The sequence below is a fragment of the Rhinopithecus roxellana genome, chromosome 16, assembly GCF_007565055.1.
Source record: "Rhinopithecus roxellana isolate Shanxi Qingling chromosome 16, ASM756505v1, whole genome shotgun sequence".
NCBI classification, from domain to species: Eukaryota; Metazoa; Chordata; class Mammalia; order Primates; family Cercopithecidae; genus Rhinopithecus; species Rhinopithecus roxellana.
In genome coordinates, this window is record NC_044564.1 from 13,730,836 (window position 1) to 13,745,186 (window position 14,351).

At 51.0% G+C, this 14,351-nt stretch overlaps 1 protein-coding gene across 2 annotated transcripts in view; it reads right to left on the reverse strand.

Moving 5' to 3' along the window:
* The window catches only part of CFAP77 (cilia and flagella associated protein 77), a 167,815-nt gene that overhangs the window by 94,477 nt on the left and 58,987 nt on the right, over positions 1–14,351 (reverse strand). The window lies entirely within an intron of this gene.

The following is a 14,351-nucleotide window of genomic DNA, read 5'->3' on the forward strand; positions in this document are numbered from 1 at the left end:
CAGTGTTCCACGCTCCCCCCCCCACCATAAACCCTTGTTCCTTCCTGAGAACAGATGAAAACGCCCGCTCCAGTGACTTTTGTTTTGATGTATATTTCATAATATCTTATTGATTGTAAGTTTTATTTCCATGTCAATAAAAAGTGGTATTGTAATAAATGAGAAGGAGTTTAACACAAAATGGCAGCTGACCTGTTAGCATAGCAGATAGCAGAGGCAGAGGAGGTGTCCCTAAAACGAAGCCCGTTAATAAGGCTGGGGTCAGCTGGGAGAGGAAGCGGCGGCTCTTGATTTCAGCACAAAGCTGGGAGGCTGGAGGACGGGGTCCTCCCACCCCCTCCTCTTCGCAGCCTCTGGGGTTGCTTTATGATTGGTTCTGGTTTGACATTTCCTAGGGCAGATGATGCAGAGACCTCAGCAGCAATGCTTCTCCTCCTCTAGCAAGAGTGGAGGCAGCAGCCACCGACGGGGTGCAAGCCACTGTGCTCGGTACCTCCAACACACAAAGATGGATGAGAATCTTGCTGGGGAGGGAGGAGTGTAAGGAGTGAGTTCGAGGATTAGGGGCCAGTCAAAGGGAAAACATAAATACACAAGTTTTTTTTTTTTTTTGAGACGGAGTGCAGTGGCCGGATCTCAGCTCACTGCAAGCTCCGCCTCCCGGGTTCACGCCATTCTCCTGTCTCAGCCTCCCGAGTAGCTGGGACTACAGGCGCCCGCCTCGTCGCCCGGCTAGTTTTTTGTATTTTTTAGTAGAGACGGGGTTTCACCGTATTAGCCAGGATGGTCTCGATCTCCTGACCTCGTGATCCGCCCGTCTCGGCCTCCCAAAGTGCTGGGATTACAGGCTTGCGCCACGGCGCCCGGCCAAATACACAAGCTTTAGTGGGCAGGGCCTGGATGGGGTTTCAGGAGAGGGGAAGTCCTCAAGGAGGGATGTCTATGAGACTGTACAGAGGTTACAGTGAGGGGCCACCATCCAGGAAGGAGAAGTGCGAGGCCACTTTGGGGGAGACAGGGCTGAAGCATCTAGCAGCGCGGCAGGGAGTCTCGGGCCCAGAGAGCTCCCAAGGGCAGCAGCAACTTGGGGTCTTACAGTCACCAGGCTCTGTCGTATTCACGGCATGCAGACATGAGTATAGCTTTGTGGATGTGCAAAGCAGGTGGGCTCTAAATGGCTAAATTCTGCTTGTTGGAGATTTTTTAAAACAACTGGATGTGGAAAATTTTGTTTGGTGCTTGTGCGCTTTCGAGCTAACAGGTCTCAGCCTGCTGCGAAGAAATGAGCAACCAAAGGTGGATACATGGGGACTGTCTGTGGCTTGTTTCGATAACGGGGCCCCCGGACCACAAGCGGGGCACCTCTGCTCCTAGCCTTGGCCTCTTCCTTTTTCTTTTTTTTTTTGAGACGGAGTCTCGCTCTGTCGCCCAGGCTGGAGTGCAGTGGCCGGATCTCAGCTCACTGCAAGCTCCGCCTCCCGGGTTCACGCCATTCTCCTGCCTCAGCCTCCCCTGTAGCTGGGACTACAGGCGCCGGCCACCTCGCCCGGCTAGTTTTTTGTATTTTTTAGTACAGACGGGGTTTCACCGTGTTAGCCAGGATGGTCTCGATCTCCTGACCTCGTGATCCGCCCGTCTCGGCCTCCCAAAGTGCTGGGATTACAGGCGTGAGCCACCGCGCCTGGCCAGCCTTGGCTTCTTCTTATGCCCTCTCTTTCACTCTTCACTTTCTGCCCCGGGCCTTCTTTCGGCTCCTGGAACTTTCAGGCCCCTTTTCTCATGAAGTCTGTGCTCAGGCTGACACCTCCCTCTCCTCCTCGGCTCCCGGCCCCCCTAACTCCTAGCTGAAATATCACCTCCTTGGAGAAGCCCCCGGCCTCTGTAGCCTCCATGAGAAACCCCAGTCACAGGATCTCACATCTTTTCCTTCCTGTACCCACGTCTTTGAGATGAATGGATCAAACGGTGGTTTCTGCCACGTCTCACTCCGTGGCAGGTCAGCTGTGTGAGCACAGGGCAGACTTGTCTCATTTGCTGCGGCGTCTCCTGTGCCCGGTGCACAGTAGGTCTTCAGCACATGCTTTGTTCAAGTGACTGAGTGCTAAGGGGTGGGGCACACAGGCCTGCTATGGAAGCTTACCCCTCCCAGGCCTGGGCCATCTGGGGCAGCTCTTCCAGAACAGGGTCTGGAATCTGTTCTCAAATTATCTAGGGAGTTGAGCTATGAGGGCCAAAAGTAGGAAAGCCCTGTCCTGCCCTGCTGTTGACCCCACAGGGTTGGAGCCTCTGGACCCAGAGCAGGGTGGGTGGGCAGTGGAGCTGACCAGTTTCCCACCTTGTGACTCTGGCAGGTGGGCAGGGACCAGGAGCAAGAGGGAGTCTGGTGGCTCCTGGGGATGGTGGTCCAGGAGAACAGCTGACAAGGGCCCCTCTCCTCTTCTCTGGCCTCAGTAGTCCCTCTGCAAAATGAGGGGGCTGAGCTGGTTGATCTCCAGGGTCCCCCCCACCAGCTCTGCCACTTCCTATCTGGAACGTATCTCCACTGTGTCATCGAGATCCTCATCATCTGCTTCTCTTGCTCAAGGAGGCAGAGGAGCACAGTGGAGAGCTCAGAGCCAGCCTCACCTGGGTTCTACTGCCACTCTCCTGCTTGCTAGCTGCGTCACTTTGGCCAAGGACCTCACCCTTGCACCTGTCTCTGGACACCACCTAATTCATAGGCTTGGTGTCAGATAAGAATATTCACTGCCTACTACATGAGAATATTCACATGTAGTAGGCCATCCTCAATATCTGCAGTAGAAAAGTGTGGCCACTATTATTAGAGGGAGTTGATGCTACGTGTCCCCCCTCCATCAGCAACGTCTGTCCCTGGTGACCAGCTCGGCCCACCTGCCCACATCCTTTCAACCAGAATGGCCTGAGCAAAGCCAACAGGGCCATCCTTGGAGGGAACTCAGGCCATGGCTCTGCAGCACGTCCCTCCAGCCACTCGGGGGAGCATCGCTGGTGGGAGGTGATTGGATCAGCAGGTTCGATGCACTGCAGCAGGTTCGATGAATGAAGAGTATTTCAAGAATGCCACAAGGAGGACCCTGGCTCAGCCAAACCAGGCCCAGCCCCCCAAAGCCTTTGCCCATGCACCCACCCAGCTGCCTCTGTGTCTGCAACTGAAAACTGGAAACTCTGTGGCTCTGTGGTTGGGAGGATGGGATGAACTATGGTGGAATGAACTACGGTGGGATGAACCACGGTGGCATGAACCACAGTGGCATGAACCACAGTGGGATGAACCACAGTGGCATGAACCACGGTGGGATGAACCACGGTGGAATGAACCACGGTAGGATGAACTACAGTGGGATGAACCACGGTGGGATGAACTATGGTGGGATGAACTATGGGGGAAAAGGTCTGAGCTCCCTGAGGGTGCCCAGGGCAAACGATGGCTGAGCACTGTGAGCCAAGCATGAGGTGTTGTGCCATAAATGCTTTCATGGATGGCTTCTTAGATGCAATGGGGTTGCATCACTAAGGTAAAGATTCTGAGTATATGGCATAATTGCTACATGGAAAAATCTATTTGTACTTAGCTTTTAGTCTTGAAAATTACCAAGCCCTGTGCTGCTCCTACAATTAATCATGAAAGAATTAGGGGTGAGAATGCCCATTATTGTAAAAGACTCCAGCGATGGTCTTGAGCCAACTTATAAAACAGACAGACTTGGTGCAACTGAATAATTTTCCTCCTCTCTGCACAGAATCAGGAATGCTAGTCATATTCAATGGCTAGAGTCAATGCTTACAAACTGGTTATAGACCAGCCTATAATTACCAAAATAGAAAAAGAACAGCATTTTGTAATGAATGACAAGCTGCAGAGCGGAAATCTAATTTGGTCTAATTAAGCAGCCTTTTGTGAGGATTTGTCTTTAGATGAAAAGAGGGAGCCAAGGAGATCTAAATGCAAATGAACTCCATCATTTTGGTTTTAAAGGGCTAGGCTGAGATGAGCATCTCCGGCCCAGCCCTTTCTTCTTCATTAGATTCTGAGTCCCCTCCTCGTCACCTCCAGCCCACGCCGGGCCCCATCTGCCTTGGAGGAGCCTCGCGTTTTTTGTCCCTCACCTCTCATATCTTTTCAAATAGGACACCTTGCACCGACAGGGCTGTCAGGGAGCTTTCGCTTATTCAGGAGCAAATTTTATTTTGCCCAAAGTAATAAAAGCCAAAGCGGGGGCATTGATTATTAGAGGAGCTTGTTCCTGTTCTCAGCGAGTACAGCCTCTGAAGTCTGGAGAGTTGAACGCACACCCGGAACCATTGGCACCGACAGAGCAAAATGGGGGTAAACCAGTGCCGCGTCTTCACCTGTGAGCCTCATGCAGGGTAAGCAGAGGCTGAGGCTTGGCTGCCATTCAGGACTCCCCAACACCACCCTCAGCTTAAGGAATTTGCCGAAGGACCCAGAGAACTCAGAAAAGCCACTGTACTCACGGTTATGGTTTATGATAGTTAAAAGCTACAGGCTAAAATCAGCAAAGGGAAGAGGCGCATGGGGCAGAAACCACCCGCCATGATCCAGTCACCTCCCACCAGACGCCACCTTCAACATGTGGGGGTCACAATTCCACATGAGATTTGGGTGGGGACACACAGCCAAACCATATCACTTGGTTAGGTTGGGTAGATGAGAAGGAAAAAAAATTCCACCACACTGACTCCTTAATCTCCTGTCTTAGTTCTCAAAGAAATTGCAAACATTTGGACTTTCTCGTCTTCTAAACAAAAGCAAGTGGGATGACTGAAAGAGTAGGCGGCTGTGGCTGGGCCCCACTGCCCCCAGCTTGGTAGAGTCTCGGTGGCTCCGCCCTCGTGAACGCTGGTCCAGACTCAGAGGGTCGTGAGTTCTGGTCCGGACTCAGAGGGTCTGGACTCCTAGGCTGCCCTTCTGAGCCCACGGCCTCCCACGTCTCCATCAGAGTTTGGCCCAGTTCCCTACTCACCCCCCAGACACCTGCCTTGGCATTCAGATGCTCAAGAAAGGGAGCCAGGAAGTGGCATCAGAACCCAATGCGGGGCAAGAGAAGGCAAGAGCATCCTGTGGAAAGAAATGGACTAGGTCCCTTGTCTGGAGTGCAGACAGCTCATGTGTGCTGAGCAGTTACTATGTGCCCAATGCCTTCCCCAGGGTGAGGCACTTGACCCCTGCTGACCCCTGCCCCTTCCTGACCCAACCTCCCACTGGAAACTACACCCCTGCCTGGCTTTGTGTTTCTCTGCAGCACCAATCAACAACTCACTACATATTCTACTGCTGAATTTGGGTCATCATCTTTTTCTTCTCCCTAAGACAAGCTCTGTGGGATGGGGACTGGTGGCTGGTTTGCTCACTGCTCTGTCTCCAGGCCCTGGAGTAGTTCTTGCACGTGGTAGGTGTTCAATGCATCTCTGCTGAATGAATGAACGGAAGGTTCATCGTCATGACCTAAGAAGTAGGTCTACTCTTGTGCCAGGTTTACAGATTAGTCAGAGAGGTGACATGTGCCCAGGGTCACCTTGCTAATCACCAGAGGCAGAGCTCGGAAACCAACTAGGTGTCCCTCATGCTGGCCCCCCGTTGGCGCCTCCCAGCCTTCTGAGCATCCTGGCACACAGAGAAACCAGTCAGCCTGGCACAAGACATAGAGGCAGATGTATGAGGCTGCTTGCAGCTCCGGCAGCCCCAAGACCAGAGGAGGTTGACGTCACAGCACCAGCGGCTGGGAAGACCTGACCATGCACTCCTGGCTCCTAACCATCACCTGTGTATCTGTTTCTTGTGGCTGCTGCAACAAATCGCCACCAACTTGGTGGCTGAAGGCAGCAGAAATCTCACAGCTCCGGAAGCCAGAGTCTGAAATGAAGGTGTTAGCAGCAGTGGTTCCTCCTGGTGCTCCGAGGGGACTCATTCCAGGCCTCTCTCCTGGCTGCGGGTGGCTGCTGGCAGTCTGCAGTGCTCCTTGGCTTGTGGCTGTATCACTTCCATCTCTGCCTCCGTTTCCACGTGCCCTTCTCCCTTGCGTGTCTCTGTGCCTCAAATCTCCCTCCCCTTTCTCTTGTCAGGACACCAGTCATCAGGTTTGGGCCCACCCTACATCCAACATGGTATCATCCTGAGAGTCTTAACTTGATTACCTCTGCAAAGACCCTATGTCCAAGTAAGGTCACAGCACTCATTAGCCAGCACGTTGTGGGAAACATCCCAGCACCAAGTGCTGCATCTGGATGAGCCACACCCATCTGCTGGGACAGACAACATGTGTGTGCTCCTTATTACAGCTTGTGGGGAGATGGAAGATCAGAGCTTGAAGACAGACATAAGCGAAGTTCTGGGGACCCAGAGACTGAAGACAGCTCACCATCCAGCCCTCCAGGAGGAGGGTGGGTCACTGGCAGAAGGTTTCTCTGAGCATGTGGTATGGGACGCAGTGAGTGACAGTTGAGTTAGACTTTTTTGATAGTCAGTCTTGAGGGTGTTCCTGGAAGCATCCAACCCCAGAACCAAGCAGAGGACAGACACTTACAGAACAGCTGGGCATAGAGGAATGCCAAAACGGAAGTCTTACAGGCCACGAGAATGCTGAAAAGCAAGTCCATTTGCCTGCCAGGCTTGGGTCAGACCTCCCAGAAGAGGTGGCATTTGAGAAAGATTTTGAATGCTGAACGCAGAGCTATGGTGTGGCATTTCACAGCACGGGCCAAGATAGCAGAAAAGCCTGGACGGAAACACAGGAAGCAGCAAATGATCCAGCAGACCAGAGGGAAGGTGAGTCATGGGGCCAGTGTGTGCCAGGCTATCTTCTTTGAGAGGTAATAGGGAGCCATGGATGGTTGTGGTTCCACGGCCATGGTAGGATCAGTACTGCAGTTTGGGAAAGCTGGGCTGGTAGTCGGCACAGGAGAGGGTAGAGGAGAAAGCAGAGGGTGGGGGTACCCAGGAGTCTGGTTCTGCCCTCCAGGTGGAGGTGGCAAGAGTCTGATCTAGGAAAGCAATGCTCAGGCCTCTGTGGCAAATGCAAGACGCTTGAGCTCTTCGGACCCAAATATCTTCAAAGGTGATTGGATGTAGAGAAAGCTGCCAGCCCAATTTCATGTGGGTTCTTTGTTCTTCCTGCTCCTAACCGAGTCACTTCTCCCTGCCTAACTCCTGTGGATTTCTCCCTTGACTGAGGCATTGAAGACTAGCAAAAACTAAGGCAATTCAGAGAGGATTATCTGCTCAGTTCCCAAGTGGGCTCCCTCCCCACCCCTGCGTCCCCTCAGCAGGGAGACTGTGGCCTGGAACCAGCCTGGGTTCTATAAGGCTCCCAACTGCAGACCAGCCTTAGCGAAGGGGCCTAGTGGTAGACGCAGCCATAGAAAGCAAGAATTCAACATCTGCTCAGGCCCAGATTTGTCATCCCCAAGATGCATGATACCCAGGCTGGGCTCTTCCAGATACCTGGGGAATCCGACTGCCCTTTTCAGAATATCAGAAAACTCTCATTTTAAAGGTTAGGGAATAAACCGCAAAGGAGGGCCTCACATTTGCTGGAAAGTTTAAAATGCAATTGCTTCTCCCTGGAAGACCTCAGGCTCGGTTAATGCCGCCAGCAGATAATGAAAGTCTCCTTGTCCTAAATCATCTCTATTGGAACAACAAAACAGTTAAAAGTTTTTGTCTGTAATGATGCATTTCCTTCATGTTAAACAACCTCAGAAGGACTGAGCCTCTTTCTCTTCCACACCCCAGAATTCCCACAAGAAATCAAATATAATCCTCTTTAAGAAGCTTTAAATAATTTTGAGCTTTCTTATTGACTTATTAAAATGCAGCTTAAAATACGCCTTCAATGCAATCCTTTTACAAGGGTCAGGGATATAAAATTTGAAGAAATATGATTAGTAGATCAATTGGAAAGACATAAGCTATCAGATCCAATTTTGACTATTTCAGAGAAAACTTCCCGCAGGCATTTCTGATACCCCCAAACAACCTGCCCTGAGTCATATGCACCATTTTGCCTGCCTTTGTCTCAACCTTTGGCCCTGTTGGTCAATAACTTGGTAATTCTCTAATCATTCTCTACCACCGCCACCCGATCTGAGTGTCCCTGTCACCAACCCCCAGCAGCCCCATCTGTGCATTGCCCCCTGGTCCTAAGGATTGAACTTTCTTAGAAACCCCTTTGTTGCAAGCTTCAAAGGTCTTAGAACATTCCAACGGTGGCCTTTGATCCCTGCATACTTGAGCGATGTGAACCAGCCGCATCCCCTACGCCCCGCCAGCCCCCACATTTATCCCATTTCACTTGAGTCACGCTCCTTCCTGGGATGAATGGATCCAGAGTCGCAGTTTCATAATGACGTGTTTGGGTGAACGAGTGACTGAGTGAATGAATGAATGGCGTCCCGAGGCATTCGTAAGTGTGTGATTGTCCAAAGCCAAACAGAACAGAGGCTTGGAAAGCCACTCTTCCAGAGCGAGGCACCCACCAGACCACGTGTATTCGCTACTCAAAGCAAAAAGATACAGATGTGAAAATGCACAATGAGCTTTGTTTTTAATCAAGCAAGATTTTTTTCTAGATGCAGACCCTTACAAGAGACAACCCAAAATCTATAAAACAGTTTTTGACGCATGCAGGGCACCCCAGCTAGACTGTCAATAGACTCTTGGGTTTGTGAGGAGAGGACGCAATGTGATCAACAGGAAGTCTGTGTCCAGAACGCTGAGATCAGGCCGGGCGCGGTGGCTCACGCCTGTAATCACAGCACTTTGGGAGGCCGAGGCGCGTGGATCACCTGAGGTCGGGAGTTTGAGACCAGCCTGACCAACATGGTGAAACCCCATCTCTACTAAAAATACAAAATTATCCAGGGGTGGTGGTGCACGCAACCTGGGAGGCGGTGGCTGTAGTGAGCCGAGATCGCACCATTGCACCCCAGCATGGGTGACAAGAGTGAAACTCCATCTCAGAAAAAAAAAAAAAAAAATAGAACTCCAAGGTCAGCGACAGCTCTGGTTGAGGCTGGGAGCTGCCCTTTGCCTGCACTGGGGAGGGCTCCAGGGACACAACTAGGGATCGTCTGGTTTTCACACGTCTGGTTTGGCCTGGAACCACCCTCTCCACAGACAGGAAGGTATCCTGACGAGCATACAGTCTGGAAGGGAATCCGTGTCCAGGCTTGGGGACTACAACTGCCTGGGTTGAAATCCAAGCTCTGTTACTCATCTTCAGGACGATCTGGATCAAGTTACATCACTGTTCTTTGCCTCAGTCTCCCCAGCGGTAAAATAGGGAGGCCAAATAGTAACCGCCTCCAGGGTGTGTCTGGGGCTCAGATGAGAGAATGCCTGGCACCCATACCACCGTGCCCACTTTGTGGGTTGCTATAGTTTGGATGGTTGCTCCCCCAAGCCTCGTGTTGAAAGGTGATCCTGAATGACGTTGGAGGTGTTTGGGTGAGGGGGCAGATCCCTCATGAATAGATTAATACGTTCCTTAGGGGTGAATGAGTTTTCACTCTGTTGGTTTCTTGAAAGCTGGTTGTTACAAAGAGCCTGGCACCTCCCCCCCCCCCCAAGCCCTGACTCCCTCTCACGGAGGGGTCCCTGCACACCCCAGCTCCCCTTTGCTTCCTGCTGTGAGTGGAAGCAGCCTGAGGTTCTCACCAGAAGCTGGGCAGATGCCAGTGTCATGCTTCTTGTACAGCCTGCAGAGCCAAATAAACCTCTTTTCTTTATCAGGTGTTAACTTACAGCAACACAAAACGGACTAAGACATGGCGCTAACAGGAAAAAGAAGCAATTTCATATGGTTCAATACAAATGCTTTCCCAGAGCCAGGCACACAGCAAACACTGAGTTCATCAGAGCCATTGTTTTTGTTTGTTTTAGAGACATGATCTCACTTTGTCACCCAGGCTGGAGTGCAATGGTGCAGTCATGGCTCACTGCAGCCTTGAATTCCTTGGCTTAAGTGATCCTCCCACCACAGCGTCCTGCATAGCTGGAACTACAGGCACCACTATAGCCGCACTGCACCCAGCTAATTTTTAAATTTTGTTTGTAGAGATGGGGGTCTCACTATGCTGCCCAGGCTGGGTTTGAACTCCTGGCCTCAATCGATCCTCCCACCTCGGCCTCCCAAAGCATTGGGATTACAGGCGTGAGCCAATGCACCTGGCCAACAATTGTTGTTATGTTTGTGTTCACACCTGCCTGCATTATAAGCACACTTATCACTGTGCTATGCCTAAGTAGACTGTGGAAACAGTCACGTGATTAGCCACAATGCAGCTAATTATTTTGCAGCTTTTGCATTCTACAATAAAGAGTCTTGCCAATTACTTCCTAAATGACCGGTCCATCTCTTCACAAAGACCTCCCTGAGTGCCAGCACTCAACATATGTTTGACAGACGATATCCAGCGTCAGATGTGTGCCAGAGATTGTGCCCCGGTGCTGGGGATATTGAAGTGAGAGACACAATTCCTGGTCCCTAAAACTTGACGTTTTCTGAGCGAGAGGGAGGAGAAAACATGTGGTTGTAGGATGGAGTCATGGGAGCAGCGGGGGGGATCTGCATAGGTCTGCACAGGTGCTGGGCTGCCAGCTAGTCTGCCAGATTTAGCAAATAAAAATGCCCGGTGAAGCCAGGTGCAGTGGCTCCTACCTGTAACCCAAGCACTTTGGGAGGCCAATGCAGGCAGATTATTTGAGTCCAGGAGTTTTGAGACTAGCCTGGGCAACATGGTGAAACCCCGTGTCTACAAAATAATAATAGTACAAAAATTAACCAGGCGTGGTGGCAGGCTTATGCCTATAGTCCTATCTATTCCAGAAGCTGAGGTGAGAAGATAGCTTGAGCCCAGGGGTTCGAGGCTACAGTGAGTCATGATAGCACCACTGCACTCCAGCTTGGGCAACAGAATGAGACCCTGTCTCAACAAAACAAAACAAACCAAAACAAAACAAAACAAAACAAAACAAAAACAAACCCCCTCCCGCACAATGCTCCTGTACAGAAAAATCCTGTCATAGCTGGGTTAGCTGTAACCTGGGGCTGGCCAAGTCTCTCCTATCACCAACCTACCTGATTATGTTTATAGCACAATATAAAAAGATCCCAAAGTGAAAGAAACATGAAACTCTGAGAAGTGGCTTTAGAAGCCTGTGCAGGACCTGAGGGTGTGGCCATTAACTTGATGTGTGTGTGCCGAGGAGGGTGGGTCCATAAAGGAATAGGAAGAAGTGGGTGGACCCCAGATCGGGACCCAGAGAGTCGTGGGCAGGCAGGGTGCCCCCCGATGACTCTGGGGCTCTGGGGCTCCTGCCACTGAGTTCTGGGAAGCTGGTTCACAGCTACCTTCTCCAGATGATTCTGTGGGACCTTCCCAACTTCTGCCTCTCATTCAGCATCACTTCCCAGTGGGCTTCAGGTCACAGTTTCCGGGGCTGAACCCTCTGAGATCTGTGGTTCTCCCGACTGACTACATTGCTCTAATTGCTTCTCTGAACCTCTGGATCGTACGCCTTGCATGTGAGGCCAACTTATCCATCAGGCAGTGGGACACAGTGCCCCGGGCCCACCATCCTTATAGGGGCCCACAAAAATGTTTTGATTTATTTTCCAAGCATAAGGGAAAAAAATAAACATATCCATTTATAAAATAGCATTAAAAAATGTTTTTGAGACAGAGTCTTACTCTTTCACCCAGGCTGGAGTGCAATGGCACAATCTCGGCTGACTGCAACCTCCACCTCCTGGATTCAAGTGATTATTGTGCCTTAGCCTCCCAGGTAGGCTAATTTTTGTACTTTTAGTAGAGATGGGGGTTTCACTAAGTTGGCCAGGCTGGTCTGGAACTCCTGGCCTCAAGCGATCCACCCACCTTGGCATCCCAAAGTGCTGGGATTACAGGCATGAGCCACCGTGACTGGCCACGTTAAAAAATCTTTTAGGCCGGGCCTGGTGGCTCACGCCTGTAATCCCAGCACTTTGGGAGGCTGAGGCGGGTGGATCACTTGAGGTCGGGAGTTCAAGACCAGCCTGACCAACATGGAGAAACCCCGTCCCTACTAAAAATACAAAATTAGCCGGGCGTGGTGGCACATGCCTGTAATCCCAGCTACTTGGGAGGCTGAGGCAGGAGAACTGCCTGAACCCATGAGGCAGAGATTGCAGTGAGCCAAGATGGTGCCATTGCACTCCAGCCTGGGCAACAAGAGCGAAACTCTGTCTCAACAATAAATAAATCAATCAATAAAAATATCTCGGAGCAATAACTGGCAGAGTCTGAATAAGTCCTGTGGATGGACTGTCATCCATTTCCCAGTTTCACTATTTCTTAGATGTTTAAGATGTCACCACCGGGTCGGGGGGCGCTGGGGTCAGGGTAAGTGAGACCTTTCTGTGAGTCTGTAATTATTTCAAAATGTAAAATTTGTTTTTTAAAAAAGGTGAGCAAATGAAATACTTTTTTTTGAAAGAGAATGTTGAAGCCCGTGAGTGATGTGTGGACTTTGCAGACAACTCTCCTTTTCTGGGAAGCAGGGATGTGCCTCTCTGTCCCCTCGCCTCCTCCCTCTGCCCCTGTTCAGCTGGCGTGGTATTTTCCTTCATTATGCCGGCGCCTCAGAAGTAAACCTCTCTAATTTTCTACACCACAGCTATTTATTTAAATGCTAACTCGCATTATGAAGTGATAATCCACACGCGCAGGAGATAATTTATGAAGCATTTAAATTAAGAGGAGCAGCTAATTGGGAGCATGTGTCTTATAAGCCTTGCTAACACCAGAAAACTACAAATTAGGGGGGAAATGGAAGGTATTTTTGTCCTGCCTTTATCTGCTTTTGTAAGGCGCTCGGGGGAAAATCTCTCTGTGATTGCACGAGCGGGTCCTCCAGCCCTTCTCATGGCTGGGTCTCTGCCCCTGGTACTCCGGCTTCTCACAGAGACCTCGTTCTACCCTGGAAGTGCTGGGTTCCCCCGCCCCCACCCCTTTTGCTAACAAGGGAGCACAGCGTTTTTGTTTGTTTTCTTCTTAGCGCGCTCCTCGGCTCCATTACAAAGATAGAAGTGGGAAAGATGAGTGCATTTATACCTATTGGAGAAAGAGAAGAGACTTGGGGGAAAGGTCTGGGGGCTGGACTTTTTTTGAGACAGAGTCTCGCTCGGTCTCCCAGGCTGGAGTGCAGTGGCCGGATCTCAGCTCACTACAAGTTCCGCCTCCCGGGTTTACGCCATTCTCCTGCCTCAGCCTCCTGAGTAGCTGGGACTACAGGCGCCCGTCACCTCGCCGGGCTAGTTTTGTTTTGTTTTGTTTTTTTTTTTTTTTTTTTTGTAGTTTTTAGTAGAGACGGGGTTTCACCGTGTTAGCCGGGATGGTCTTGATCTCCTGACCTCGTGATCCACCCGTCTCGGCCTCCCAAAGTGCTGGGATCACAGGCTTGAGCCACCGCGCCCGGCCTGAAATTTTTCTTTTCTTTTCTTTCTTTTTTTTTTTTTTGAGACGGAGTCTCGCTCTGTCGCCCGGGCTGGAGTGCAGTGGCCAGATCTCAGCTCACTGCAAGCTCCGCCTCCCAGGTTTACGCCATTCTCCTGCCTCAGCCTCCCGAGCAGCTGGGACTACAGGCGCCAGCCACCTCGCCCGGCTAGCTTTTTGTATTTTTTAGTAGAGACGGGGTTTCACCGTGTTAGCCAGGATGGTCTCGATCTCCTGACCTCGTGATCCGCCCGTCTCGGCCTCCCAAAGTGCTGGGATTACAGGCTTGAGCCACCGCGCCCGGCCTGAAATTTTTCTTTTAATAGGACACATGTCATAGGTATTTTGATTCTTTCCATTTGGAAAGGGCTCTCCTGGTTTGTATACATAGGCTGAGAGTTAAACTTGACCACCTGGGTGCCGTGTGTGTGCGTGTGTGTGTGTGTGTGTCTGTGTGTGTTTGCTTATTCTTTCAAAAGATATCAACTGAGCACCTACAATGTGAAAGGTCCTGGGATATAAAAGTGAGCAAAAGAGACATCATAGTGCCTCACAATGCTTACATCCCATCTGGAAAGACAGATGTCACAGGACGAAGCATTGAATTGCCTCTGTGACAATTGTTAGAAAATGCATAGCAAGGGCTGTGGCCTGCTCTTGAGTGGTCAGGGAAGGCTTCCTGGAGGGAGGGACATTTGAGTTGAGGCCTAAAGGGAGAGTAAGGAAGTGCTGGATGAGTACAAGGTGGGCCCAGGGCAGGGGCTGGCGAGGTGGGGCATGGGAGGTTCCCTGTTCCAGAGAAGGCATCCTGGAATGAGGCTGGAGTGGAAAGTGCT